This window comes from Pogoniulus pusillus, chromosome 34 (assembly GCF_015220805.1).
Source record: "Pogoniulus pusillus isolate bPogPus1 chromosome 34, bPogPus1.pri, whole genome shotgun sequence".
NCBI lineage: Eukaryota > Metazoa > Chordata > Aves > Piciformes > Lybiidae > Pogoniulus > Pogoniulus pusillus.
The window spans coordinates 8,400,907-8,428,856 of record NC_087297.1 but is presented as its reverse complement, the minus strand read 5'-3'; the positions used below and the strand labels follow the sequence as shown (position 1 = coordinate 8,428,856).

The window sequence follows — 27,950 nt, the reverse complement described above, 5'->3', positions numbered from 1 at the left end:
TTAGTATCAGAGAGGGCTGGAAGAAACTCCTTTTTATATATGGGTCGCATGTACATTAAAAGCAACAGTAGTCACTCATCAAATCTCAGCTAATATTACTTGGGAACATTTCAGAGCTACTATAATAACACAAACATTTATGCTGCATTGGGAATACACTAAACACACAATAAACTATCCCAAGTACAAAAAAAATGTGGGCAATTTTCTGGCTGGATCAAAGCTAACAAGAAAAAAAAAAAAAAGGACTTGAACCCCCCAAAAATTAGAAAGGGCAGGGACAGATCTGGTTTAGCAGCTGCACAGCAAACACCTTAATATGTAAAATCACTGAGCACATCAACCCATCCACTCCTCTCTTAATGGTTTCCTAGCACATGATGGTTAATGCTCAGAAAACTACAAGAGTCATCTACAAAGCTCTGTTACAAAGCCATTCCCACTGAAGTGCACAAACACAGCCTGACTTGCAAACAGCAAAGGAAGCTAATAATAGGGTAATAGAGAAGGCGCAAAAAGCTCTCATCTCTTATGAGCTGCTGAGTCTTTTTATTCAAATTACATTTCATATATACGTGGCAGGAAGAACGTAGGTGGTTTCTTTGACCCTGGCTGATCCAAGGACCCAGGTGTTTCTGATAACAGCAGAATCCTTTTGTCCTCATAACATTTCATCTCTCTTGCTTCAATATCTGGTTTCTTGCTAAACATTTGCCTTGAAATCTGTCCCAAGCGTGCAGAGAGGTATGATCCCTCATGACACAGCTGTAAGGTGGTGTGCAGAGGATTAGCTCTATTACCACAGGGTACAACTTGCCCAAACTCTGTTATCCTCTGTCCACTTAAAGAAAAGTCACAGCCTGCTTGTTTCTTGCGAGTCTCTCTGTTAGCCTTCCTTGCTGCATTAGGCCATGGGGTGGTAAAAGCCAGTCTCTCACTGCAGTGACAAGAGGAACCAGAACTGAGTGCTCTCTTTGAGGAGATGGCTTGTTTTTAACACAAAACTATGTCGAATACTGTTAAGAGGTGAGGAGAGAGAGCAAAGACTGGACTGCAAGACTGCACTGGCTCTCAAGATGAAGCTCCTACAAGAGTTGTTCTATTAAAATAGAGAGAGAAGAAAAAGGCTGGTTATATATCAAAAATGGAAATGTGATAAAAGGCATACTGACAAAAAGCTGAAAACCAACATGCCTGTGAATCCTCGTTTCTTCCAGTGAACAAACACTTAGCCTAAGTTAATCACAGTCCTTCGCTCCCTGCACATTGCCTTCGTTATCTCCTCCTGCTCTTGCAAAGTTTTTTTCTCTTCCCTTTCTCAGCAGCTGTTGCTACAGGCAAAATCAGCATCTTCTTCACCACTTGCAGGAAATTACAGTGCTAGACATCACTCCATTCACAAATCGTGGCTCCACAATGACTACAACAATGCGAAGCCTGAGTAGCCCAACTGGTTTTAATTTACATCAGGTAACTGGATTTGCACTTGTGCCAATGGGAACAGTACCTGGCCCAGAGAGCCAAGCCATAAACAGGTGGGAAGAAGTTTGGAGAGAGTTCATCACCAGGGATATGAGAAATGTGCGCCTGAAAACAGTTTAGTCAGCAATCAGTCACCTCTAATTTGATTTTTTGTTTAACCACAACCAGTTTATCCAAGAGCCCTGCAGACTTTCATCTGGGTACATTGCACAACCCCGTCTAGCGCCCCATTCAAAGGCAGGTGTATTCAGGGACGCACAGGCAGAGATCGGGCGCAATCTCTGAGTCACGGCACTGCTCCTGCTGGCTCCTTGCTCTGCCACCTGTACACTCATCATTAAGCCAGAACGGACTGGCCATCCGATCCTACAAGCCCAGAGGAATCAAAGCCAGGCAGACAATGGCGTGGGAGGTTGAGCACAAATTGTTGCAGGGCTCTGACTAACGCTCCGGCAGGGAAGCGCGCAGGAAGCTGTGCAGAGCCAGGAAGGACACTGCCCCGGTGCTTCCTTTCTGCCACTTCAAAAATATCGACTAGCAGACCTCTTTTAAAAAACTAAAATAAAATAAAGTGCTCTGGACAGATCCTGACGTTAGCTCTTGGCCTTTGCCTCATATTATCTTACTGAAAAATAGAAGGAAAATACTGCAAGTAGTTAATAGCTTCTCTTAAACAGGATGCTGAGGGTAGTGATTACAAGGCACTCTGTGGAAAAGACTTGGAAACATGCAAGCTGTGTGTTCACCATCTAGGTACAAACGTGGCTTGTGCAAGTCCCTGCTACTGTTTTGTGGACACAGAACATTGTTTTCTTTTACTTACTCCCTTCCTAGTCCCTCCTCGTGCATTGTTTTACAGGAGAACGTCAAGCAACAACAAAAAGTCTTTGTAGCGGTTATCCTACACAGAGCTTTTTGGCTTGCTTCTAGTTTCAGAGTTCACAGACACTGTCTTATCGCAAAGTCGGAGCCATGCTCATATCTAGGTTTGAGACAGAGCCACCAAATCAATCTGTGACCTTGAGGAAGGGACTTGATCTCCCAGTGCTTTGATTAGTTGTGTCATAAAACTGGGTTAAAAGCAGCACCCCAATGAAACACAGATGCTTTGTTAGAGATGAAGATATCTTCCTGAAGTAGCAGTCGTGCAGGCATCCACACAAAAGGGTCCCATACTTTCTCACCTCATTTTGGTGTCTGCTTTGCTGAAATTCTGCACAGCTTCACATCAGTCTTGGTGGTATCAAAATATTGAACTTCAAATCAGATATGCCTTTGGGTAGAAGCCTGATAAAATTTGGCTTTAGGCAAAGTGACACCATAAGCCTTACTAAGCACCCAGCTTAAGCCATTGCAAGCAGGACTTAAAGTAGCAGGAAGCTTGAACTTAAGAAATGGCAGCTCTGTTATTGCTCCTTGCTCTAAAATTGATAGGTTTAACCTTTCACATTTATCTTCTGTGGTCATTAATCAGTTCTGAGACAAAATCTGAAGTTAAAACATCCTACATCCTTTTGCTATTCATTTTTACTTAAAATTCTAATCTTGCACTTTCATATTCCACTCCCAGAGTGGGCTAAAAGGGTCCCCAGGAGCTCAACAATCCATGCAGAGCAAACCAAGTGGCAGACATGCAGCATTAAATTATTTAACAAAAGTGCATGCCAAATTATAGCATCTTCTAAGGCCGTAAAGAGATTTCAGTCCTACCTATCAGCTACCTCCAGAAAAAGCTGTAAGATTTATAAACACTCTTCCAGCCACTGTATTCCCTGCAAAATTTCAGACAGAAAATCTCAAAATCCTGCTTCATAAATTCTTCAATCACAAACTCTTTGATCAGCATCAACTGCACCATTCAAGGATTTCTGTAAATCCTGGGTGCCTTGGGAAATGCAATGTACATGTAACCAAAAGGCTACCCGATGGCCATATGGAATGTAGTTTATACTTGCCCACTTGCAAGTAACACAGTGCTGCCTGTATGAAATGTCTCCAGGGGCCTGGCCTGAGACAGATGAGAATTCAGGAAATGGGTAGGGAGAAGAACTGAGGAGCAGCTTTGACTGCTGAACTGCCATTCCCATCAGCAAAACTTTTGAGTGGAAAATGGGGGCAGAAATGGATTATCACCTTTCATAAAGAGCAAAGTCTCTGCTGCAATTTAAGGCTTGCATCGCAGGTACAAGCAGTGCTCAGTCTGCTGCACTATCTGCTGGGCTGCACACAGGAAAACTCCAAGCAGGCTTTAAGAACCTTAATAATACACAAAGCTTCAGTGTATGACCCTCATATTTATTTTTCAACCAAAAGCTATCTGAAAGAATAAGCACTAAAAAGTTTGATGTTGATTAACCAGGTCTGACTGTAATTAAGTTTATGAATAGAGAGAAAAATGCAAACTTTTATTAACTGTGGAAGGAATGTTAGGTCCTTAACTGGCCAGCAAGTTCGTGAAGACAAAGGAGATCAGTTTACAGGGGTTAAGTAAACACAATATTTTATATTACAGTTCAAATGAATCCAATTTCAACAAGACTGTGTAAGAGTCTAAAAATTGGTTTACCAGACTGAACATTTTTATGAACATTAAAACCCATTACACTGCTCTGAAGTACAGCTACCGAACAGCCAGAACCACATAAAGAAACAATTTTTCTTAGCCCTATGGCTGAATTGTTTCTAGCCTCCTCTCTAGTCATGTCTAGTGGGTTCCCTGTATTTGTTTTTACACGCCTACACGTTGTGCATTTTGTGTTCCTTTAAGTTTCCAAGGTCGTGTCAAAACAAAGTGCATTCCTGAGTGGGTCAGCATAGGAATAGCCACACCAGACACCAACGTAATGACTTGATGCTTACAGCAAATCTGAGAAAAGTAACCAGCTGTTGTGAAACACACACTTCTGGTAAGGGAAGGAGGCAGTGCATCAGCACAGCGCTCTCAAAAGTGCTGGGTTAGCAGCAGTTGACCTTAAGGTCCTTTATTTGTCATAGAATCAGGCACGCTTGGAAAGACCCACTAGGATCATCTAGATTATCGATAGAATAGACATGCATTTATAGCTGCCTCATTCTAAGTAATCACTGGCTATGATGAGGCTGCAAACAAAGCTGCCAGTTTGCACTATGAGGATAGAAATTAGATATAAAGAAATAGATTGTTTAATTCACATTAATTAATCTGAACTACTGAATTCCCTTTTAAGGGCTTTTCAGCAGATTTCCACCACCTCAAAGAGCTAGACCACAGATACTGTGTGTGTATCCAATGGTGTTAGCTCATCATTTGGATGAGAACAAGCCATAGATAATGGAGGTACACCACGAGACAGAGCGGATCCTGTGTGCCTCCCATAGCATGCAGAAGGGTTCCCTCCTCAAACCACAACTACCTCTGTGTAACACCACCACCCTTTAGGAGCTGTAAAATTCAAACAGCCCCCATCTTGCAGCTGATCATTCTTTTTCTGCACAACTGCAGGCATTACATTCATCATCACTTGCCCTGCTCTTAACTCGGGCCATGCCTGTACTGTGGCCAGCACAAAACAGCTGAGCCAAGCCACTCGCCCTGCTGAGAGCCTATAGGCCAAAGACTGCCCTGACAGCCACACCAGAGACAAGTCCACTGAAGCCTGTACCAAGGGAAAATACTGACCTCAGGCATTCTGAGCTATAGCTTTTTCTGGATGAATTACAGGGAAGATAAACCTTTCACGTACCCTGTGAGCAAGGCACAACTGTCCAGCCCTAAGGCTGGTGGATGAATGGAATCAAGGAAACAAAGACGTGTGCATTACACCACTCTCAGCTGCACCAGTGCCCAGCAGCAGCTCTGAAAGTGGCTCTGAGGACAATACCTGGTCCAGTACAGGGATCTGTTTCCATGCACTCTAAGAGAAAATCAGTGTCACCATCAGCATCTCCTCACACTAGGATGGAGATGTGTTTTACTGCAGCTAAAACAACATTTGGCTTCTCAGGACGTCTAGGTAACAGATTTGTCAGGTGAGCCAAAAGGGATCCTCCCCTTAGGCAGGCCAGCAGAAGTGAATGTCAGGCTTGTCTCCTACACAACTCACTCTCACAGACCTTACACTGAAAGGACACGTTGTGGGGACTAAATTAGCACTCTGACATCTGTACTAGTTATGTTAAAACCACCCAAAGCATGAACAGCATTTGCCATACCATATATCCAGAAAGGGAAGCGCATGGCTTTGTTATGTGATGAGCTGTGGCTCTTCCTCGCTCCCCTGAAGGCTCCACAGCAGCAGGTTGGTGATGGGCAGGCTGCCTACCTGCACAGCAAGAGCAGGACTGGGAAAGGGTCCAAAATCCAAAGAGGAGCTAGGGAGTAACCCAGTGACTGAAGGTCTGGTTCGACGAGGAAAAGTGCAGCCTTCCCAGTAAAGATGATGATGAGTTGCAATAAGAGTGGGTGGGTAGGGTGGGGCAAAAGAAGGCTTGAGAGAATTGAGCCCAAATGACTCCCACACTCCAGCGAGCTGCAGACTGGGAGCTCCAGTCCTTTCTGGAAAGCAGCATGCTGGAGTGTGCTGCAAAGACATCACTGCTAGTACAGATGGGAGGGAGCTGTAGTGTTTGCACTCCAGTTTTCAGTACCACCGAGCACAGAATGTGCATGGGTCTGAGAGCATGTGGACATAACAGACCCATCTGAATTTCCTAATAGTCATAAAGCCAAACTTGCAGCAGTATAAAACATACAATATCATTTGGAAAGCCTATGTTGCTGGAGGAGGCAAAGAAGCATACCTTAGCCTTCATGGGGGGGGGGGGGGGGGGGGGGGGGGGAAGGCTGTTTTGGCATGGCCAATAATTAATGAGCCAATGGTCGTTTAAGGTGGGCATAAATATTTGCATCCCAGAAACATTTGCCATCTTCTCCAGGCTCCCCTTTTCTGTGTCTGGTTTTCCCCTTCTCCACAGCCTCCTCTCTCAGGCTCTCTCTTTCTCTCCCCTCCTCTCCCTGCCTATCATCTTGCTCTAATTGTTTCCAGATTTGTGTGGGAGGTCAGGGCCCGGGAGTGCTGCTTCATGCCAAGTTTATAAACAGAGCAGTGTTTCCAGATGGCCACTGGCTCCAGCCTGGCTAGCAGGTTGATTGGGACCAGAATAACAACAGGTGGAGAACAGACAATGAATTCCTTGACACTTATTTTACTCCCTCTGCTTCTCCCCCCACACACACATTCCCTCCGCCCTGCAGCCACCAAGGCTACCACCAGCAGACCTTCAAGCTCTTGAATCAGGGCAGGGAGTCGGGACACGGGGGAGGGAGAGAGGAGGAGGAGGAATGATGAAAGAAAGTGCAAGTGACTTTCTTGACCGAAGAAATGGCAGGAGAGACATGCTGCTACCTCCCTGCCAGCCCCTACTGCTGCTGTTAATTAAGGTGTCCTTCAAGACCTCGTGGAAGAGACCCTCAGAGAAGAAATAACAAGAGACTAAACAACCTATCTGGGACATGGAGAGAGAATGATAAGATTGATTTACCGATGCTCCCTAGGCAACTGTGTGCTTTCAGCTTTTGGCAAGGCAGCCGGGGCCACCAAGCCCACTGCAGCGATGACACATCTGCAGTCACAGTGAGCTCCGGGCTCTATTTTTCCAGACAGAGCTGGGCTCCCCCAGGCTCCAGTTTGCAACCCCCTTCCCAGACTCCTGCCCTTCCCTCCCAGTCTCCTTTGCCTCCTCCAAGCTGATGTTTGCTTCTCACTCTCCACACCAAATTCCCACTTTCCTCATTGAAAGTTGTTTATAGAAACGATGGGGGGAGGGAAAAGAGGTTCTGCAAGGCAGTAGCAAAAGTGCTTCTCTTTCTGTTTCCTTGCTCTTACAGTGAATTTGTAGGAGTGCATTGCCCTGACGACTGGGTTTAGAGTAGATCAAAAGGTGGCCACAGATGACATAAAACTGCAGTAGGTGCAGGTTCAGGAGAAGCCTCTCTCCAGGAGATAGAGGCATAAATTAAAGCAGAAGACAGCCTTGATTTCGGGTCTACAGTCACATAAAGCTACACTTCATGTGCATACATGGCATACAGGCAACTTCTGCTATCACATTCCTCCTGGAAATTCCCAAAAGGAAGGCAAATCCTGGGAGTAAATGGGATAGGAAGAACTGGGCTCAGAGGAATAAATCTAAACTTTAAATGGCCAGGCTGCTTCAAGCTGTGGTAGAACTTGCAGCAAAGTGTGAACATCAGGAGGAATCCACAACAGTACATTTTGGTTTTTGTAATGGTTTGGGTGTTGCCCACCCCCCACACTTAACAAACCACCCAGACTAGACTCAGCCAAACTGGAAATTAGAATGGAGCTTTATATTTACAGCTCAGCACAACATACAAGCAGATATTTACAGCTATGTACAGTTAAATATTAAATATAACTATATACAAGTTAAAAAGTAATACAGGAACACAACAGCCCTCCCAGAAACCAGAGATCCCAGGATGGGCTCCCAACCACCCATCCACCTCCTTTCCATCCCTCCACCTTATCCCAGACTTTGCCTTATGTTCAAGGTGAGTTTGGAGAATCAGCCATGGGGGTTAGGAAGCAGCTGGATTAGTTAGACAGCAGGTTAGAGAGAGAAAAGGAGGCAGCCAGAGACACACAGCAACTCTGTTATCTGTGTTTGTGTTCTTGTTTTTATCCATCTCAGCAAGCCTATGAGTGAAGGAGACATCACCACTGTTTCCTTTCCACAGCCTAGAATCTAATTCCTCTCACTAAAATATCTCAGCTAGGCTCAAACCAGCACAGTTCTGAAGGTCAACACTGCCACTTCTTCTGCCCCTAAAGAGACCTCTGGGATGCATAAGGTGCATGGGACTCCACCTGAACATTAGGATGCCAGGGCTGCTCCTCCTCCTTACTGAATTTCCCAGGGATCCACACAACTGGGATCTCAACTTGCAACAGAAGAGGTTAGAGAAAGGAAGTGAAAGGGTTACTAATGAAGGCTAATAAGGAGGAGCATCCAGGCTTGTAGATTAATTCATCTAACGTTGCTGAACTGCAAATGTTCCTATTTCCCTGCCTGGCCCAGTTCTGTGCCCCTTAGGGTACGATGGCAGAACCACTAAGAAGCAAACTGTACATGATCAAAACCCATTATAAACTCAGGTGAATCAATGTATAATGAGACTAAATTATTAAAGCTGCTGGACATGACTCACCAGGATAGGCTCAAGAAACTTGCTATACACAAGAGAAAGGGGTAACATTTTCTCTGCATTTCCCACAGTGCTTACTCTGCAGATGGCTAAATTTAAACTAGGGTGAATATCCTAGAATTTAACCCATAGAGAAGTATTAGAACTGTAAAATTAAATGCTACTGTCTTTAAAAATTCTTAATTCAAAATTCAATGACTGCCTCAAACAGAATGTTATCCAAAGCTGGTAATTAAGACAAGACTTTAGAATGAATTGTTTCTTTGCTTTCTATTTGCTGCTCTCCCAAAGTATGAATAAATCCCAAAGGCAGCAAAAGGGCTACAGAGTCTCCTCTGTTCAAATAAAGTGATAAGTAAAGTGACTGATTGCTCACCCGGGGAAAGCAGACAGAATTTGTTCCATTCATTATTAATAGCATATACTCTTATTTGTAACCTCATATTCAGATCTTTAATGGTTGACAGGTACTCATGGATTGTCTATAAAATCCACCAAAAAAACCCACCCCAATTTTGGCAGAAATGCCATCATGAAGATGAACTGAAATTGGACAGGACTACAATTTGCTGCTACTCAGAGAGCTCTTCTATAAACCCTGTGTGAAAAGCAAGCATCATTTAAAAGCATTTGCTAATATTTGCAATGCAAAAGACTTCAGATTCTTGCATATGAGTACCTGGAAGCAGATTTGGAAGCATTTAAAGGTTTTCATGAATGTCAGCAAATTGTTAACAGGTTTTTATTTTCCTGGAGAAATTTCATGAGGAGCCTTAACTGTCAAGTTTTATACTGCCTAAGTTCCACAGCTACAAATAAACATAAAAAACATATTAAGCCAATTAAAAAAAAAATCTTTACACTTCCAAAGCTTTTTATATCTCAGGATCTCAAAATGCCTTAAACAAACATTGTGCCTAATCCTGAGGATTGGTTTAAATGAGGTCACTCAGCACCTCTAAGTAGAAGTTTAGGGTATTTGGCCAGAGTGAACTTGTAAGATAGATGGGTTTATGGCAATAGGGTAAGCTCCAACAGTTTGGAGAAGATCCCAGCTCCAGACTAAATTCTTTGGGGCAGCAAAGTTTTTTGCATGCTTAGGCAGTGGAGTCTTGGTTTTACTGGGAATTCTGGACATAACTGAGATGCAAGTAGAATAACAAAGGAAGGGGATAGGAAGTGCTGAAGACAAGATGCTCACAGAGGCATCCGATCAAAAATGGTAATTCTCACTTTCATAAGTCTGCCAAAATTCTGCTCCTGCACAAAGCTTCCAGTTGTTAGTGGAGCAGTATTGGGACTGCAGACTGATCCTTTTTTCAGGTGCCACTACCACTGCTGCTTTTGGCACAGCACCATGGTTTGTACAGCTCAGGAGCACTAGGCTGTGCTTTTCCTGCCACTGCTCCTGTGTTCTACAGCAATTGCTTGGTTCATAGATGGTTTGTAATATCTACAGTATTGCTGGATGAAACTACCCAATACTAATCCATAATAAGTAGCCTCAGGTGTTGACTGTGCACTGAGTTCCCTATTTCTGTAGCCAAGTTGTTGATCTTATGCTGAGCTATGGACAGGTATCTGCAGTCCCGGTTTCTCTTTCAGCAGCTGCTCACTGCCTGTGATGCCTATACCTCCCTATGCAGAGACGGCAAATGACATTTGTATTTTAAATCAACAAAGAAGAGCCTTCAATACGTGGAAAGCTGAAGATAAGCCTAAAAGATAGGCCTAAGAATTACTAATGTGAGTCTTCTAAGGAGAAGAGTTAGTTCACATAACACTAATTTGCAGCGTTGATGTCCACAAGAATACAGCATGGGAAGCAGATGTTCTGGTTCTCAATGTCACTCCTTGCACGGTTTCGCATTCAGGCAGCACAGTGGGAAACGCCAGCAAGTCTGACTTCAGTCAGTGGCTCAGATATCAAGCTAAACTTGAAAGGTCAGGTTCTGGGAATCGACATTGCAGAAGCTTTATATGTAAATGCAAGCACAAGGATTCACCTCACCTCATTTCTTAAGTCTTCAAGTTAAGCATCTCCTGAAAGATGCTTAGATTACAGGTGCTTCTTCTGTACTCAGCAAGGACAGACATCTCCAGAGGCATCTTCAGCGTGCACTTGCATGCTGTTCACTGTAGAAGGACTTCAGCAAATGAAAGTAGCTACACACATAACTTCCCTCAGAAGCTGAAATAAATTTTGCTCCAAGCACAGCCACAACTGTTTGACCTTTACCAAGGACCCAGTTCTTCCCACAGACATAGCTATTGAGATCTACTGGTGCAACAGCATTTTCAGATGTGAATGTTTCTGAGCATTCCTGCTGTGAAGAGATTACACAAAAGCTTCCTGAAATGCAGCTTATTTAGAAGTGAGTTGCATACCTGAGCTAATATTCCTGGCGAGGGGATAAAAACAAATACAACCCAAAAAAAATAAGCTTCTCCTCATACAAGTTTTGAAACACCTCAAACCAGAATGAAATTCTTTTTTCCCCTTGAAGAAGCCAGCAGGGTAGTGAAGTGACCTGTGTGGAGGAGGTGAGAAATACCATTTCTAAAACCAAATGAACTGTTCACATGACAGCCCATCTTCAGTGACTGCTATTTACCATGCTGCTCTGAGCTGCTACTCTGAACAATGATACAGGCAGAGAGCCGTGACTGAAGATGGGAAAAGATGCAAACATTGCTCATAAGTTCTCCACTGGTTTTTTGGAACTCATATTTGTGCAGCTAGAGAGTGCCCTCACACACACATTCTCCTAAGTGTTTAGGAGCCACAAAGTGCAGCCTTGGAAAAGAAGCACTGCAACGCCTTCAAACAGCTCAACATATACAGAACCCTCATGAAAGATTCTTTGCAGGAAGCACCTTACAAGTTCAAATAAACACACAGAAGATGAGATAACTGGACCGGCAAAGTTAGCTTCACTTGACAATGCCCAACAGCCATTACTCTGAAGAGCAGGTTACAGCTACGGGCATTAACCTATCAGATTTCTGGACTTCTGCCAGACAGAGTCCAAATTCTCTGGGCAAAGAGGCACAACATGGTCTCAGCAGGACACTGCAGGGACACATCCCAGGTGGTCTGAAAGCCATTCAGTAGCTGCAGCACCTCCTGGAGACACAGAGTTTGGCACCTAGCCCAAGCTGGGTTCTTTGAAAGGTGCATAACTGCTGTAATCAATTTCATTGCGCAGAATATAGGACTAATGAGTACAAGACTAATTAATAGCAGACATTGTTCTGCTACAGTTTCTATGTAGGAGCTCAATCAAGTCTCCTCCGGCTGTTTTTATTTTTGCCACCCAAAAGACAGAAGAGCAAGCACAGCAATTACACTTGACCAAAACAAAGAGCATCTTAAATGAAGCACATGCAATGGAAGGAGTTGCTCCATCAAAGGGAAAAGCACATTAAACAGATACAGGTAGAAATTATAACTATGACTACTGAACAGCAGATGTAGCAGGACACTGAGTAAAAAAAGTGATTGTGAATCGCAGACTGCAAGAAAACCTCACTGAAGAAATTTAGATGACACTTTTGCTCCACAGATATTTACTGATTATAAGGTCTGAGCAAAAGGAATTGCTTGGGAGAATTTTCCTGCATGTTTAAGGAGGTATGAACTGCAAGATTTTGTAAAAAATATGTGAGGGAGTGAGAAAAAAAGGAAACTGTTGCTTTGTTCACTCTCAATTGTAATACTTACGTAAATATGAAATTGATAGAATAATCTGCTCCAACACTTCCATCTGTATTCATACTACTGTTGTACTGCGCTGTTCTTTTGCCAAAGAACACTGCAGTATGCCTACAACTGTTTACAGATCCACTGCCAGACCTTGTTATGATACAAGACTTCTGTTCAAGGAGTAAGTTTGTGGCAACATTCTGCAGCACACAGTATTGCAAGGACATGTGTAGCATGCATATAAGCTTTCTTTTTACCTCAGGTGTTAATTGTAACCCCCTGTTTACTTTCTGATTTCACTGCAAGTATAACTGAAAGGAGGTTGTGGAGAGGCTGCTACTGGTCTCTTCTCACAGGTAAATAGCAATAGAACAAGAGGGAATGGCCTCAAGCTGCCACTGGGTGGGTTTAGGCTGGACATTAGGAAAAACTTTTTCACAGCTGGAGTGGTCAGGCATGGGAATGGACTGCCCAGGGAGGTGGTTGAGTCACCAACCCTGGATGTGTTCAAAAGTCATTTGGATGTGGTACTGGAGGACATGGTTTAAGGGTGAACTTTGTAGAGTAGTTGGACTTCATTGATCCTGGGGGTCTTTTCCAACCATAACGTTTCTGTGATTCTGTAGTGGTCTGGAAACTACCGACAAATATCGACTGCACAGTAGCTAACAATGCCGCTCCTTTATGTCTTACATAAGACACCAAAGGACCTAAGAGCTGCTGTGATATCACTGACTGCACAGAGCAGCCCTAAAATGAGCCACTGAAGTCTGCAAGCCATTATAATAGTGATACTTTGTCTAAATTATAGAACCTAAGCCATCTAATAGATCAACACATTCATCTATCTGCCAGAGGACTGCCCATGCCCCAAAACTTCACAACAATCCAAAGGAGAGCAAATAGCAGTGATTAATGAGCAAAGAACAATGTTGTTATTGCAGTGGAGCTGATCTCTGAAACAAAGCAGAATTTAGCAGCTAAATTAAGTGGAAGCTATTAACTGCATCTTTATTACTACGCAAAGGCAAGTAGTGACTCTGCCCATTACGTAACATTTCTAATTCATCCCTGATCTGCTAAACTAATCTTTAGTTTTTTAGGGTGTTTGAAAATTAATTAAATGGATGAAAAACGCAGCTGAAAGCCAGGATTATTTAAGGAATGGAGAACAATAGGAAGGCATGACAAGGAAAGATCAGCCACTTGACAATGAAGCAACATCCTGAGCCTGAAGCACAACACTATTGAGTAAGCATCTGAGAAAATGTTCTATTTCTTCACCCAGGATGCATTCTCTTTCCTCTTTCTCCTCCCCTCCTAGCAGTATAGTAGACTTGGTGTTAACCTAGAAAAGTTTAACTTGAGGTTTCCTAGACAGGACTAATAACTCCATTTGCTACATAGCTCAGCAACTCCACATCCTACATCTATAACTTATACTGGAAGTCCCAGCTTAATCCCATTTAAATACAGGCACTGAATGCAGGCAGCTACCTGTGGGCTGTAGAACTCCTAAATCCCCTTTGCAGTCGATGATGGGAGATACTCCAGCAGCTGACAACTTAAGGACCAAAAAGATCGTTTATCTTCTGGAAATCTCTCAGCCCCTGCTGGTTGTAAAGGAACACTAAAATAGGCACACTCTTAACACAGGTGGCTAAAGTTAAATAGGATACTTCCCTCCCAATTTAACCTGTTTTCTTGCTTTTAAAACTCCTTTTCCCTACCAGATGTGATGGTTCAAAAGTTTCTTCTCACCACAATGTGTGGCACATGGGTTTCAAAGCTGCTGCTACCACAGTTTTCCATGTAGCATGAGCAAAGATATTTACCTGCTAGCTTCCTCCAAACAATGCCTTATTAAGCAACTATCAGAAAAGAGATCATCTACCCAGTGGCTGTGCTGCATTCAAGCAAGCCCTAAGCTTTTTGGATAAGGCCTTGAGCAACCTGTTCTAGTGGGAGGTGTCCCTGTTTATGGTGGGACTTGGAACTGGATGATCTTTGAGGTCCCTTCCAACCTAAACCATTCTATGATTTTTATTTTTCAAAGACAGCAGAGTGCCTATCAGGACATAAGGAATTTTCACCTGAATTTTTGATCACGGGCAGTAAGCCATCACATCACATGGGGCGGCACTGGCGCTTAATTTAGTGCAGCATTGAGATAATCAAAGTCAGGGACTTTGAAGGTTTGCAAAATACACCAAAAGGCCATATATTTCAAACTAACACCTTTTCATTTAGGCATGTAAAACCAGTGTTAGCCTTTTATCTAATTTCCTGCCCCTTTTACTAGCGATTCAGTTACAGCCCTTTTCTGTTAAGAACTGGCAGTTCAGTAGTTCAGGGGACCAAAAAGTAATGCAATATTCTGCGAGTGTTGTTGGAAAAGTAATATAGTAGCACTCTTACTAACAAGGAACATGCACTATGACTAGGCTTTACTGCAAAAAATAGCAAGCAAGTACAGCACTGGCCACTGTTGCACTTGTGCAGTCCTTTGAGATTGACAAGAGCTGTACATGTTTACCTAAAGATACAGCCGAGTCCTGTGGTTGCACTGAATCCACTAAACAGCATCAAGTTTGTTCAAACTCACTTAGAGGAATAATTTCGACTCACATACTTTGGTCGTGCTCTGCATAAGAGGTCTATTATATTTTCCTAGTTGGTGGACAACAGAAATAGAGATGGTCCAGCTTGGAGTACCTCAGCCAAAATGCATCATCATTTTATGGAGGTTCAAAACACAACTCTGATTCTAAAAGAGAGCCTCCAAAGCTCCTTTCTTCCTTCAGAAAAATATGAGAAGAGGATCATTCTTCAGAAAATTGCAGCTTTTATTTGTGTAACTCAATTTAAACCTTACAGAGGGGAAAAAAATCTGGCCTGACACAATTATTAACTCATCATTTGATAGTCATTGAAATTCACTGGAATCTCTTTTTAATCTTGAGAATTTAAAAGCCCTTGGGTTTTACTTGCTGTTTCAGGACACTTGACTTGACTGCAGTGACTGTGATGAGAATTTCACCTGCCTGGTGGTAATAAATTATGCTTCTGCAACAACTCAGTGGATAGGTTCCCTTCTCTCTCTTAACTTCATCTCTAAGCTCTTTCACATCCACTATATTACTTAATGCCTGTATTTTTACTCTTGTGGTTTTCTTTCTACATTTTTCCTCTGCTTCATTCTTTCACTGTTCTTAATTTTTCCTTAGTCTAACATTTATTGTGGTTTATTTTTAGGATACATGTATATTTGGGGTGGAATCTGAACATTTATATACTGAGTATATGTTTTTCTTGGAGAAATACGTAATTGAGAACTGTTCTTATTCTTCTGAGAAACGCCAATAACAAATGGCAGGCTCCAGTTCAATGAATCCTCTACTGCTGTAACAAAATATAACCCCAACCCAAAACACTGGAAGCAGGCAAAGGAAATACAATAGGGTTTTTTTTTAAGGACAGCAGTTTATCCCAGGGTAAAAAATGTTGCAAATGTTGGTGTTTGACTGTTTCTCATCTCCTATAATCTTGTGCTGAAATGCCATTCAAATGTCAATAGCATCTTTCGCAAAGAACCTGGAACAGATATACTGTGAATAATCACACTGGGAGGAAATAACACACTTGAAACTGGAAATTCTGTTTTGTCCTTTCAGGCAGATTTCTCCGTTTGTTTAGATGTTAAAGAGATCTGTTGTATTTTAAAGCACAGTCTTAATAGCTGGGTTAGTTCAACTGCTCTTTTCCCCACACATTTTTTTTTCCAAGCTAACACCTTCAGATGCACTTTTCAAACCCTTAAATCTTCTCTGGTTGTCAGAGTGCTCCTCTAGATGATGGTCACAGAGCATAAAACCTACTGGAATAAACACTTTGTGAATGCAGGTTTCACTGCTCTTTGAGCATACATATAGAACCCAAATTGTGTTTGCTTAAAAAAAAACAAACCAACATTAAGACCTCTTTAAAAAGTCAGAAGTGAGCAACTGAATAAGGATAGCCATAGGCACATTGTACAAATGAGGCACTCCTGAGAATCAAAGGGACATATCAATACACAGTGGCACTATTAGCACCACTCACCTCTTGCCCTTGACTTTTGGAAGGAGGTTGTTTGTGTACTCGTGCACCAGCCTCCTCTTGTGATTGAGTTTCAGAAGGGGGTTGTTTGTGTATTTGTTTCCTTACAACTGGCAAAACCCCAGCAACAATTCTCCAGAAATTTCACAAGAAACATTCATATGGGCAGGAAATCTACTGGCAAGAAATGACAGATGAAAGAGTTATGTACTGCTGAATGAGGGTTTTGCACCTGCACGCTGCTTAAGTTGGAGAACATGCTATTAATATAATCACAATAGCATAAGCAGCAGGATGCATAGTCATCTACTGAGAAGATTTCATTTTGAGACCTCATGGACACTTTTGGCATTAGTGCAAGACCAGGAGTTGAACTCATTTCAAATGTGTGTTAAGTGGAAAGGGGGGAGGGGATATCAAATAGTTAAACAATTATTATCAGGATGTCATGGTCAAAATTAAGACAAAAACTGTGTGAGCCCACACCAGTCTGATGGAGGTCTACGAACAACAGTTACAGAGAGTTGCCCAGTAAGTAGGATCTAAGAAATCCTGCTTCAGACTCCCTCACTGGATACTGTTTTATTTCTACTTTATTTATGGAGAAACTTTTCTCTTTTTTTTTTTCCCCCCTCAGGGTCATTAAACTTAGACTGGAATAAGCTGTCCAAAAAAAATGCCTATGGAACATTTTTTGGGGTCAGGATTTGGTAATTCTTTGAAATCAAAATACTTCCAAGGCATATCAAAATATATCAACAACGTTTCAAAACAAGTATTGTCCCCAGTTTTGAAACCTGGAAGCCCTGAGGTCTCTAGTTCAAAGGTAGACTACTTGGTGGGCCACCCTTCAATGACAGGCCATCAATCCTCTTCCCCTGGCAGTCAGAGGGTTGAGCAATGGTCTGCCAGCCAGAGAGGATTCCTCCAGAGCCCTGCAGGCTTCCAGAACTTAGCCAAAATCCAACTGTCCCTGCAAAAAGTTTAGATTTAAGTCAGCTGCCAAAGTCTCTGAAGTTTGCCAAACATCTTTACTTTTGAGACTGGTTCCATCAGCTTTTCAGCAAAGAAATGTTGGGGTTTCCAAATAAATATTTCATTCCAAGCAAACCATTTCATCTACCTCAGTAATCACCCAAAACATGTACTATGCTGTAACATCTCCAGATTTGTCCCTGGATCCACAATGGGGCTTCAGGCTTCTGACACAGAAAGGTTATTGCAGATGAGCAGTTCAGTCTTTCCACACTGAGCAACATCTCTGCCACGCAGTCAAGTCCTCTCCTTACTGAATTTCATCTCGAGTGGTTTTCAAGCAGCCATAGAGAGGTAATGATCAGTGTTTCCCTGGGTGAGAAGGCTGACACCCAGCCAAGGTGATTCATGAGGAATTTTGGCCTTTTCCTACTGGGATGTGAATTGCCAGGAAAGTAAGAGAAAACTTAATTGTGACAAAATTACTAAAATCAGCTAGAAGAGGCTCCATTAAAAACAGTAACACAGAAGCATGCAACCTATAGTGCTGTCTCTTGTGTAAGGATTGTGGCATCGAGACACAGAGTCAGAGCACTTGTTTTGGTTGGAAAAGACCTCTAAGACCATCCAGCCCAACCATTATCTAACTCTACCAAGTCTGGTGCTAAAACATGTCCCTCAGCACCACATGTCTGCATCTTTTAAACATCTGCAGGGATGGGGATTCAACTCAAGTCCTGTTGCAGTGTATGGACATATATCAGTCATAAGAATCCTATGGGGGGGATGTATTACTGAAACTTTGCGACCTGGGTTGCAAGAGCTGCTGCCCAACCACACCTGCTATCCAAGTCAGATTTTCCTCTGTAATAGATAGGAAAGTCTCCATCAAGAGAGCCACTTAATCATCTGGAAGGTCACAATTTTATCCACTAAAGGGCTTCTGAACTGAGACAATGAATCAACAGTCCTAGGAAACTCTACAGGGATCAAAAATTTTCTACTCCTATAGGCAAAAATGTTTCAAGGAGCTGACCTGCAGTGGTTTATTCATAAATTTACTCATCAGGACTGATTTAACATTCTTCATATTGGGTAAAACACTGATTGCATCTGAATGAGAGTCGTTGTCTTTAAAGACAGCTAAGTCAACATAGCATGCATCAGTATGTTCTAAGCACCCACTTCTGAGGTTTTGCTCTCCTTTATTTCCTGCAAAATCTATTCAGTTGCAAGGGATATTGAGGTGTAAATGCCACTTTAAATGGCACGTTCATAATTTTCATGTCATTTGAACAACTAACCTACAAACTTTATCATTTAGAAAGAAGAAATAAAAACTAGATAAAACTTGTAAAGAACTGCAGTGTCCTCATCCAGATTGCTGACAGTCAGTAAGTGTCTCCAAAAAAAAAAAAAAAAATATATATATATATATATATATATATATATATATATTTCCCCCTTTTTTACAGAGACTAAATTTCAGCAGTCCAGGGAGGTGGACTATAAAATCAGTGTATCTACCCCAAAAAGGGGCATGCTTTTTCTTTGCAGTTACATAGCTAGAACGCATTTGTGGGACAGAAAGATGGCACTGGGCTGTGTAAGGTATTGGCCATTTTGGAAAACAAAGCATCCATCTATAAACTTCTTTTTGTTTCCAGATAATAGAAGGCCAGGGGGGGAAGCTACATTGGTACAGCTGTATGCAGAAATCCACTCCACTTGTGGCTTAAAGCACTCCACTCCTGTACATGAAATAATGCGCTGGTATCATTAGCATCGACAACAGCTTGTGTTCAGTTTGGCTGCAAATAATTAAATTATCCCCCAAATCACCATAAAGTGGAACAAATAAACACAACAGCAAACCAACTCTTTTTTTTCCTCCTCTTTTCCCCCTTCAGCAGCGCTGGCTTTCGGCTGTTTAGAAGAAAAGCAAAGCTTCTGTTTTTCCAGCGCTCGAGTTTGACCTCAAGCAGATAAAGAACACGAAATGACAAACACGCAGCAAAGAGTTACTGTGTCCTTCCCCCCTGGCCTCTGTTTACATTAGGAAATGTACCCGGGGAGGCGAAGGGGAGGCAGGAGGGGAAGGGGAGGCAGGAGGGCTGCCTTTCAGCGCCGCGCTCGGCTCCGCTGGCTCGGGCTGGAGCTGGCCCCCAGCTCTGAGTAAGCTTACTCCACTCCAGATGTGCCGCGGCTCCAGCGTGGCTGCCATCTACAGTAAATCGGCATCTGAGGGCTCGTCAATCTGTGGGGTAGAGCAATTGCGGTCTCGCCAGGCCGCCCCACTGGCACAAACAGAAATTTGCGCTGCTGAACTGGAAAACGAGGAGGAGGGAGAGGAGGGAAAGGGGCGACAGGGAGGGAAGGAGGCAAATAACGGGAGAGCAGTGTGTGAAAGGTGAGGGGCTGGAAGGTGTCCGCTCCCCGGAGGAGAAGGGGCAGAAATAAACACTAACAGCCAACGGGGGAAATGTCCTTAATGCATTTGTAAATTCACTCGTAAATGTTTTACATTTGGAGAGAAAGGGGAACGCTGCGTAGCTTTCGGTGATGTGGGCTTGTCTATGGGTCCCCGTGGATGTGCTGGGTTTGTACGACTTGTAACCAGGGCAAGAGCGACATAAAACGGCTGGGAAAACACAGCCAATTAGTCGTTGCATGCGGATTGTGAAAACGAGAGAGAGCGACAGAGGCATAAATACCCTTCGCAAGTCTCTCTTGCTCACATCCCTGCAACACGAGCACAAAAAAAGCCAAGCTGCCTCCTAATCAAAGCGCAACCTGCAGTCCAGCCAGTGCTCCCATCCGAGATCCTCCAGGATTTCCTGACGCTCACAAGATTTACCTATTTGCTGTCATTGTAAAATACAAATTGTCTCGCTAATCAGGCAGTTTGCTTTGGACCCGGCCCCAGCTGTCCTAGCTCCAAGTTGGATGCTCGCTTCTGATCTGCTGCCGCCTACACAGCCACTGCTAACTGAGCTTTAATAGGATGAGAAAATTATCTTCTCTTTTATAGTGGGTTCAAATGAGCTACCCAGCTTTGAGCTGACTGTAGCTGTGTTTTCCTAATCACCATTTTTTAATAGCAAATCTGAGGACCAAAATGCCTGCCTCCCCCCCCCCCCTTCTTCCAACAGCCCCAAGTCTAAGAATGTAAATAAGTGTAAACTTGAAACACAGACCCAAAACGGGTCAGATTTAGTGTAATTGAGTCATAGTTAAATTTAGGCTGCTTTTATTTTCAAGTGTGCAGTTCTATACAGCATCTCTGGGCACAATGAAATGCCTCATTTATTTATTATTTTTACTGTGGTTGTGCCTGAAATCCTCAGCAAAGGCTCCCTGTTCCATTGTGCGGTAAAAAACGAGATCTGCATTTTGGAGGCTCTCCTTTGGGTACCATCCAGGCTAAATGGCAGCACCTTAAGCAGGCAAATATTGTCAGTTGCTCCACATGATCAAAAAGTATGAATCAAAGCTGAAAAGAATCAGGAGGCTGAAGGAAAGAAGTCATAAGATTTTCCAAAGGTTCTATCACAGAAGCATAGACTTTTAGGGGTTGGAAAGGACCTTCATAGAGCATGAGCCCAAGCAGGATCAGCTAGGGCAGGTCACACAGGAACGCATCCAGGGGAGTTTTGAAAGTCTCCAGAGAAGGAGACTCCACAACCTTTCTGGGCAGCCTGTTCCAGTGCTCCATCACCCTCACAGTAAAGTTTCTCCTCATGTTGAGGTGGAACTTCCTGGTTTCCAGCTGACACCTGTTGTTCTTTGCCAATCACTGGGTATCACCAAAAAGAGCCTGCACCTTCATCTTGGCACCCACCCCTCATATGTTTACAGACATTAAGATCCCCTCTCAGCCTTCCTGTGTACTTATCATAGAATCAACCAGGTTGGAAGAAACCTCCAAGAGCATCCAGTTCAACCTAGCACCCAGGCCTATCTAATCACCCAGACCATGACACTAAGTGCCCCAGCCAGTCTTTTCTTGAACACCTCCAGGGATGGCAGCTCCACCACCTCCCTGGGCAGCCCATTCCAATGCCAATCACTCTCTCTGCTAACAACTTCCTCCTAACACCCAGCCTAGGCCTCCCCTGGCACAACTTGAGACTGTGTGCCCTTGTTCTGATGCTGGCTGCTGAGGAGAGGAGACCTACTGAACAAGCTCTAGGAGTATGGAAGTTGGTTTTTGGGGGTTTTTAACATAATGCTCAGATTCTTGCAGTATCCCTCCATTTAAGGAATGAAGGCTTAAAACATCAAATATCATTTGGGTTCAACTATAGCCCTAACAGTTGGCAACACAACAAATAGTTGTCTATGGGACTTGATTTGCCCTGCCCCCCCCCCCCCCCAGTGACAGGGTGGGGTAGTAAGCTCCCTTCCCTCTAGATTAACTCAATCATCCTGCAGACTACGTGGTGCTCTGACTCTGACTGCAAAGAACACATGTAGTTTTATGTGATTAAACAATGGAAGCAAATGTGATTCATTTTATGCATAAATTCCATACTGGTGTTTCAAACACCGAGGGCATTGGGATCATTACCCTAGAATTCAGGCAATAGAGAAGCTCAATAAGCCTCCAGCAAGCAGCAGTGCACCTGCCAAAGATGCCAAGCCTATGTGTCACATCAGCTCTTCTGTGCTGACCACTTCCTCTCATCTCAGTCTCATGCCCCAGCTAGCCCCTAAAGAGAGTTCTCACCATTGCTTTATGCCTTATACAGCTTACAGACGGACAAAATGAACACAGACCGAGCATATCCAATCAGGATGGTGAGACTGGGATGGAAATTACCCCCAAAACTGAAACTGGGATGGAAATTACCTTCAAAACTGACTGTTTTAAATTAGGGTGGCCCTAGCAGTGGCAAATGTACACCCAGCACTGCCCTTACACTGAGAGAAATACGAACTGGGCGATTGAACAGGTGTTTTCTACAAGCAGCATTGTCATGCAGAGAGGCAACACAGACGGGTCTCATTAGACAGTAGCTGAGTTTAGCAAGGAATGTGACTTTTCCCACTCAATGTTGAATGAGTGGCCCAGGGGAACTGTGATACTTAGAGGACACCAAGAGCAGCACAGTCCTTAGCCCATCCACCACAATAATGGCACTAATTTGAGAATAAGTGAGCGTAAAGCTGATAATAGTTGTCTGTAAAGAACCTTGTATGATGGTAAGATGATATCAGACAATGCTAAGTGACCATGGAGGAATGTATCTAGAAACCAGGACGCAAAATAAGTGAAGCATGAAGAGGGTGTTGAAAATGAATCAGTGAGAAAGGAACGGCAGAGCAAATAGTCCCGTGCCTATTGAGAGAAGGCCAGCTCAGTCTTATGCTCTTAACTCACAGCAACTGTGCTCTTCCACTTTAGTTTTAGCCGTATTTGTACAGTATCAAATCAAGCCCTTGTTTCTATGTGTATCATAAGTGCAGCCACTTAGCCTCAGGTTTATCACAAATATAACCAGAAAGGACATTTTTTTCCTGGCAGACGTTCAGAAAAAGATGAGATCAACTGAAAGGCTCACTCGGTGTGATAACATCTCTCTGATGGCTAAGCTAACACAATGTGCCCCCTTGCAGGACAGAAAGCACTAACAACATAATCGTAATTGCCTGCAAAGGAAATGATGGCTCATGTTTCCAACAGCAATCGTGCATTAGGATCTTGGATCTACTATTTTCTTTGGGTTTTCCTCTATACACATTCCAGTGCACCTGACAACTGAAGGAAGGACAGTACTGTCCAGCCATTGTGTGGGCAGATGTTGTGTAAGTTTCCACAGAAGACTCTGCCAAGCCTCTCTCTTACTCAGACCTCTGACACCTGCATTATTTGGAAGGATTACTTTCTGTATCAGTGAATTTCCTTCAGGGACTGAGACACGATGAGCAACTGAGAACCTGGCTGCAGAGCAATCCTGAGGAGTAGATAGGGGTGCAATTATCCTTCCCTGCTTAAGGAAATTACAGCAGCCCCACGTTCTGAGGAAACCAAGGGTGGCTCTCTTTATGCATCTCCTTAAAAAGTGGAGATTAACAAAAGTTTAAGTATCCTGTCTAGAGTTATTTAAAAACAAAACCTGAGAGGCTGCAAGAATGAGCTGTGCTGTAATTGAAATCGTCTGTAACACCAACTGCAAACTTGGCATTTCTGTTCATAAAAGAACTATCAGTAAGTCCACCAGGCTTATCTATGCCAATTGCCTCATATCCCAGTAGCATGCTCTTTAGGATGCCTTTGACACCTGCATAGAAATTACATCAAATCTGTAGCAGCAGCATTAGGTAATGCACCAGAGCTCAACGTTCAAAACATCCTGTTCTTTACATAGCCTCTTCTCTTACACAAAAGCAGTTAAAAATAATAGAGCTTGTTTGAGTGCCAGATTTACAAGCTTGTGTTTGGAGACTTTGTAAGGCTCATCTTGCAAGGTTGTTTTGTTGTACCTGTGGGCTGGGAAAGAGGCAGGAGAAGGCACAAGAGGGAGGAGAGCTTTGCAAATGGATGCTTGCAAGCTCTCAGGAAAAAGTGAAGTAACTTCCACCACTCTGCTTTTATGACAATTAATTTCCTTTTCTGAACAGTAAAATTAGTAAGAAATTAAATTTGTCAGAAGTAACAGAATAGGTATCCTGTAGCTGGACTGGAGATAAAGTGATGGAATATTTAAATTGCTATTTTGAGATCTGGGGGCTCGGATCAGCTAATTAGTAAGACAGATGCCATTCGCAGAACTTGGATGTTAATCCTGATGCAGATTTGGAGCTCATCAATCTTTTGGAATGTTTCGAGGGGAGGAAGCTTGGCTCCCCTCTCAAATTTCACACTGGAAGGCTCTAGCTGGCTTCAGTGATGAAAGAGGGGGGAAAAAAAAGGAAAAATGTCTCTGTGGAGGCTTCCACAGCCTTGCTACGTAACCTGTACATGGCAGAATGTCAGTGTTGCTGTTGCAAAACTATGTGAGCAACAGCCTGTCCTTACTGGAACTGGGGGTCCTGTTGTTGCTGAGGGCAATCTGAGCACAGCAATACAACCCACCAGTGCCCTCCTGTTCCTGCCACATTCATGAGTCCTATGACTAACCTCTGCAGTCGTGATCCCAAGCTAGAACTGATCACTTCATTCTTAGCAGACTTCGCTGTTGTTCATTCTGTTTGTGAAATGCTGATTCTCTCTGGGAAGCAGCACACTGATACTGTCTTGAACTGGGAATAATGGGACCTGGCTCAGTAAGTCTGCTACCAACTGCTGGCCTTGGAAGCAGTTCTTAGGCATAGGCCATACTTGCAGTCATTCAACTCTAAAATTGGAGAGGCCTTCACCATTGCTTAGCAAGGTGCTGGTGAAGGGCTAGAGAATAAATCTTATGAGGAGCAGCTGAGGAGCTGGGGAGGGTTAGTCTGAAAAAGGAGGCTGTGGGGAGACCTCATTGCTGCCTACAGCTACCTGAAAGGACACTGTGGAGAGGCTGCCCTAGGCTCTTCTCACAGGGAATTGGAGACAGAACAAAAGGAATGGCCTCCAGCTGAGTCTGGGCAAGTTTAGATTGGACGTTAGGACAAAAAAAATTCATGGAAAGAGTGGTCAGGGACTGGAAGGAGCTGCCCAGGGAGGTGGTGGAGTCAGCAACCCTGGATGTGTTGAAGGGTCATTTGGATGTGGTGCTTGGGGATATGGTTTAAGGTGAATCTTGTAGAGTAGGGTCTAGGTTGGACTTGGTGATCCTGAGGGTTTTTGCCAGCCTGGATGTTTCTGTGATATCACAGATTAAAAGGAACAGGATAAAAACAAACAAACAAAAAAAAACAAACCCAAAAGAAAACCCCAAAAGCAGTGTTGCAGAATGAAGCACCAGATCCCAAACGAGCTGAATTTCACACTGCAGAGTCTTCAGTTTATACTAGAGGAGATTTGAGCCCAGTTATTTTGTCCAAACACCTACACAGAGTCTATTTGTAACATATCCTTCATAAAGCTCTTCCTCTTACTTCCTGTGGATGGGAATATTGCAAAACGGCACAGAGGAAGTGGAAGTTGAAAACCTTTGCAGAGAACAGATGGAAAATGTGATAGGAAACTGAAAAACAAACATTTTTGTGTTTTCATATATATTAATTACACTTAACAAAGGTTGACCTCCACTCGTAGCTTTCCCTCAGTTTTCTGCCCACAACATCTCCTTCTGGTGCTAACAGTTATACACTCCAAGGACTTCTACCAATAATAAGGCAGCAAAAAGTCTTATTTTGTGTAAAGGAAGTAAGGCAGAATCAATAAAGATATAACCTGTTGCTTTTATTTAGTCACTGCAACAAGGCTGCTCAGTTTTTCACCCCCATGCTGTTGCCTGTACTCAGAGTCTCTGGGCAGTTTTAACCAAGGTTTTCCCTGCAGGAAATAATGGATGAAGTCCAGAGCTCTGAAAGAATGAACTACAAGTTCTCCCACAAGAATGTCAGGGACTTCATCTCTCCTGGACCTGGGAAAGACCAAACAATATTTACACAGAGGCCAAACTCAGCCTGAGCTTTGGCATTTGAATAATCCTGGATTATTTTCAACCCATCTCATTCTAGCTTAGTGATTTTTATTCTCAAGCAGGTTAAGGTCCAAAGATCTTGCTTAGGCCACTGTTATATCAGTCGATTTTCACACTCTTAGCACCCAGCAGCACACCTGAAAACCAAGAACCCTTCTTTTGTGCTGTGACTGGTGAAATGTGTAACCATTTTCATGTTGTACATCTGAATTATTCTGTTTTGTAGTTACAAGGCCACTAAAGGTACATGTTGCTCTGTAACTCTTTGCTGATGAACACATTCCTCTGGATGCCTAATTTGGGAGAGGTTTCCACTGTGCAGACACTACTTAGAGAGAGCAGTTGAGGCTCTAAATCAATTGGATGTGCCTTTTCAGGCACATTTTGTAGGGGAGGCTGCCAGAAAAAGGTTTTCTTGTTTACCTGCAATGGGGATTCTAAAGCAGCATCACCTCTGAGGAGCCACAGGGTAGCTTGGAATGAAAAGGGCCCTGCCATGCAGTCGTCTGGATAATTCCAATGCAATCTGAGGGGTCTTCAAAGGAGTCTCTCCAGCCCAGGAGGAGGCCAATCAGCAATGTGACCTCCAATAAAGGCAACAGGAGGAAGCTGCTTTTGAAAGGCAGCAGCCAGCAGGACCAGGGCTGTGGCTCTGCCCCTGCACTGGGCCCTGGGGAGGCCTTGCCCTGAGCACTGCCTGCAGCTCTGGGCCTCTCGCTTCAAGGAAATGGAGGCGCAGGGCCAGAGCAGAGCAATGAGTCTGAAGACGGGGCTGGAGGGAAGGCTGTCTGAGGAAAGGCTGAGATGGGGGTGTTCAGCCTGGGGGAGACTTAGAGGGAACCTTATCATTCCCTCCAGCTACCTAAAAGGAAGCAGTAGTCAGGCGGGGGTCAGGCTCTTCTCCCAAGCACCCTGTGACAACACAAGAGAACATGACCTGAAGCTGCACCGGGGAGGTTAGGGCTGGAGATTAGGAAGCACTTCCTCACAGAAAAGGTGAGCAGACAGGGGAAAGGACTGCCCAGGGAGGTGCTGGAGTCACCACCTTTGGAGGTCTTTAGGAACAGATGGGACATGACCCTCAGCAGCATGGCTCATGTGGTGATGTTAGGTTACAGGCTGCGCTTGATCACCTCAGAGGTCTTTTCCAGCCTCCATGACTCTATGAAAGAAGCAACTAAACACAGAGGAGTTCAACCTAAGCAAGCAGGCCCAACCAGCACCCGTGCATGGCATTACAGCAGTCGCTAAGCCTTTGCAGTACTGAGCCTTTGTGTTCCCTAACACCGGGGGGCCAACCAGGCCCCCCGGCCTTTAGATCCCCTCCACCATTCACCCAGTGCACGCCACGGGGACTCACCGGTGACGTCGGGAGGAGGATCCCTCTGCCCAGATGGGCAAACTTGGAGCTTCTGCCCTTCTGGGGCCAGTTATAAAGGGAGGGCAAAATGGAGGAGACTCAACAGCACCCAGGTGCTGTGCGTCTGGGGGACAAAGGAGAGTGAGCAGGGAGGGCAAAGTGGTCGCACCTGGGGAGGGAGGAGACTCAACAGCACCCAGGTGCTGTGCGTTTGGGGGAAAGAGGTGCAAATGCTGTGTGGGGTGGGAAAGGGGCAGATAGTATGGAAAAGGGGGGGAGGGTTGTGCTGAAAAAAAGGAGATGGAGAGGAAAAGCATGGAGATGAAAAGAAAAGGGGGGAAAAGGAAGACGATAGAAAGGAAAAGAGGAAGATGGAAAGCGAAAAGATGGAAAAAGAAAAGGTGGAAGGCGGTGGGAAAATAGGAGATGGAAAGGAAAGAAGAAGGGGGAGAAGTGAGACAAAACTAACTAAACAAAAACTAGACTGCAGTGTTTGCATTGAGATCAGCCTTTTCATGACCAACCCTTTGTCATTTTTCCTTG

The 27,950-nt window shown here is 43.8% G+C and overlaps 1 long non-coding RNA gene across 1 annotated transcript; it reads right to left on the bottom strand.

The window, feature by feature from the left end:
- Positions 1-238: 238 nt before the first annotated feature.
- LOC135189896 (uncharacterized) lies at positions 239-27,508 on the bottom strand. Its single transcript, XR_010308356.1, has 3 exons — positions 27,408-27,508; positions 16,497-16,667; positions 239-1,099 (listed from the first exon to the last, which is right to left on the bottom strand). It is a non-coding gene; the product is annotated as an uncharacterized LOC135189896 (long non-coding RNA).
- Positions 27,509-27,950: the final 442 nt, after the last annotated feature.